We start from the raw sequence: 3,562 nt of genomic DNA, 5'->3' as shown, positions 1-3,562 counted from the left end.
ATGTTTGGTGGGACGGGGATTCGAACCCACGACCCTCAGATTGCGAGTCGAGTGCCTTAAGCACCTGGCCATGCCGGGCCACCACAAATAATGTCTACTTTAGTTGTTCATATAGAAGTAACAACACACCACCGGAAACTTGCATTTTCAAACTTATTCACAAAGAGACATATGTTGAGAATTTATCGGTGGATAATGAAAAACAACAACAAAAAAACTGAAGTAAAATATTAATATATTTCAACATTTCCATAAAAATCATAATATTATTATTATTCATTAATCAAAATCTTCGGAAGTTTTTTAACGCTATACACCGGAAACTTGCATTTTCAAACTTATTCACAAAGAGACATATGTTGAGAATTTATCGGTGGATAATGAAAAACAACAATGAAAAAAAAGAAAAACAAAAAAACTGAAGTATAATATTAATATATTTCAACATTTCCATAAAAATGATAATATTATTATTATTATTCATTAATCAAAATCTTCGGAAGTTTTTTAACGCTATACACTAGTATTTGTAAGGTTGAAAGAAACAAAAACATTCTTTATTTTAGTTATTCGTATTTTGAAACTGATTTTTATATATATTTGTCTCCTTTTAAAGAACACGATCGTAAGTTTGACATTTGTGTCCTTCATCCTGTTACTATAGGAAATAGCCTTCGATTGGGCAAGTTTTTCATTCATTCTATTAAAAAGCACGTGACTAACGTAGACGCTAGTAAATGATGACTTGAAATAACATTAACAGTTTTGTAAGTCATCCGAACTTGGGAAGGGCGTTCTCTGTCTTATCTCAAACATTATAAAAAAATCCTACTTTCCCCCTTCATACTGAGCTCGGTAGAACTGCTTAGATTTTGGCACTTTCAGTTACTGCTTATTAACCGAGTGATGGCATGCAACTCAGCATAAACTTTGGTTCTTGGTGAATTACAACAAGGACAAAACCATTAAAATAGTATCAATAAAATAACTTGCAAGTAATGCATATTTTTTTAAAGACTCACTCCTTCAGTGCCAAAAAAACTATCTGGTGATTAGTCAGATTTTACAACTACATACAAACCTTCTTTCTCAGCTAGATTTCTTGAGAATAAATCACGATTATCTTTTGAAATATTCCAACTAACACATTCAGTGAAAAATATGTTTCCTTACAAATAAGATATTAGTGTAAAGATTCAAGACACTGACATTTGTGAAGTTGATATATATTTTATTTGTTTAAAATCACTCCAAGAGTTTGAACTTTTATTACACAGAACATAATTCTTTGGTAAAGAAGAAACCATTAACTTTCATGTAGGAATTAATCTATCATCTAGGTGATAATCTTGTGTTAGTTACCAGTCAGCAAGTAAACCACAGTGAAGATTAACTGAAAAATATTTTGGCTGTGGATTTACTTACTAGACAACTAGTGAGATTCTAGTTCAATTTTATTAGCTTACAAGTGATAAATGCACCATTATAATGGTATTAAAATCAACACACAAGATCTCAGTTATGTTGTATTAGAAACTTAAAGTAACAATTACTGGTCGGAATACAACACTGATCAAATAAGGGAACAAAGTTTCACAGAACTCGAAACTATGAATGATCTCAATATCATAACTACTGTACAGTGTTCAGGCTGTCTACTCACCAGAACTAAGAATGGTGCCAAAAAACTATACAAATAATATATTTGTTTAAGTCCTAATATGCAGCAAATGTGGTTATTCCAAAAATACTCTATGTGATTCAAAATCCAAACATTTATAAGCTTTTAATTACATTTTGGCAGCTCTCACAAACGAACTTTGGATCAAACAGTGATACAAATATTTATTGCAATGTGTTCACATTAGCTTTTTAATAAGTAAAATATGGGTTTGGTTTCATGGACTAACTCATCATATAAACTAAGAAACTCATAAATATACACAATTAGTAAAGTCTCTTAAAATCAAATAACATAAAAAATACAATAGATGCAGCAGCTACAAGCCTTCACATATACAACCTGAAAAAACAATTATCATTTATTAAACCTAATATGTAGCATCACCATTGAATTAACTCAGTCAAGAATTTTCTTTTATACTTAATACACTTTACATACAAGTGAAAAATGCAATAATATGTTAAGTAATCATAATAAAACTGCAAACATTTCTTTGAACTATTTAAATTCTAATTAATAAAGATTATCATAAATGCAGCCTATAACCATATTACATATTTCACCTTCATTTTAACACATTATCAAATTCACAAGCTTCATATGTTATCACTTCAAATAAATCTCAACAGAACATTTTGTATTTAAAATATAATATGATATATTGCATAAAACTCTGAGAAACAAAGTGACTCTGTATATAGAAATAAACTTGAGATTCAGATATATATTTGGGCTAGCATTTAACTAAAAGGAAACAAAAGTATAACAAAGTAAGCATGTTACAAACATTAACGAGTCTTACGTGGATTACAAAACATGATTTTGATAAATATTATCAAATTCATTAAATAAACATTTTCCAAATTTTTTTATAATAAATGCATTTAGAGGTTTTGACTATCTAAAGATCCAGCGACCGCAAACAACACAGCATCATGAACAGAAGGAAAAATATGGTCCCTTGGGATGTGCTCAAAAAACTCCAATCTTTCGAGTCTTTCCAGCAATGAGTCTGGAAGGTCAGAATTAGAAATTTAAAAATCAAAACCAGCTGTTACTATTATTAATAACACTGAATGTTAGAAATCTTAATTTGTTTATTTTCTATCAGCCCAATAGAAGGAAATAGTTAAGTTACTAGAAAAAAGCTACATTATCATTATGAAGTATTGCTAATAAACAACTATGTTTCCATTTTCTTTGTGCAAAAAATCAGCTGTTTTTTTTAGAGGAAACCTAAGCCACATTAATACCTACATTAAAAAATATATATCAAAGGCTTTTAATAACTCTGAAAACCATTTACATCCCAAATGGCACAAAGTAAAAAGTGAATTAATCTATATATATAAAAGAGGAAGTTTGTTTATTTGTTTATTTTGTTTGCTATAAGAAACCAAATGGTTGAACTTACAAATTCTAAAATAACTTCATAATAACCAGTTTTTTACAAGAAATTTAATGATGCTATTTATTTTGTATTTGGTGTAGTATTTAATGATAAAATTGACAATTAATGACTATTGCGCCATTTTTTTGTAATAAACATATAAACACAAGCACGTTTTTGCACATAGAAAGTGTTATGGCGGGAGACACTCAGATCACCTTGCTGTCAATTCAGTATTTCCAAAAACAGTTTTCTTTAAATAGTGCTAAGTGGTTTCATAAGTGATTTAGTAACTTTGTGAATTGCAAATTACTGTTTAGTGATACAGGTGATTATGCCACCCAAGAAACGCCCTTTCTATGGAAAGTCTTCTGCTACTAAAAGAATGCAAGCACAAAGAGCAGCTGAAACAGAAGAAGAACGCAGCCAAAGACTTCAAGCACAAGCTGCAAGTCTGGCTACTCAAATACAGGAAGATACTTTGGAAC

At 29.8% G+C, this 3,562-nt stretch overlaps 1 long non-coding RNA gene across 1 annotated transcript in view; it reads right to left on the bottom strand.

Annotated features, from left to right (window-relative positions):
• Positions 1 to 1,869: 1,869 nt before the first annotated feature.
• The window catches only part of LOC111088830, a 7,708-nt gene continuing 6,015 nt past the window's right edge, over positions 1,870 to 3,562 (bottom strand). The window contains exon 2 of the long non-coding RNA XR_002613225.1: positions 1,870 to 2,696. This is a non-coding gene — a long non-coding RNA (uncharacterized LOC111088830). The remainder of the gene's footprint in view (positions 2,697 to 3,562) is intronic.

This window comes from Limulus polyphemus, unplaced genomic scaffold (assembly GCF_000517525.1).
Source record: "Limulus polyphemus unplaced genomic scaffold, Limulus_polyphemus-2.1.2 Scaffold4530, whole genome shotgun sequence".
Lineage (NCBI taxonomy): Eukaryota > Metazoa > Arthropoda > Merostomata > Xiphosura > Limulidae > Limulus > Limulus polyphemus.
The sequence above is the reverse complement of the archived record's forward strand: the minus strand, read 5'-3'. Positions and strand labels throughout refer to the sequence as shown.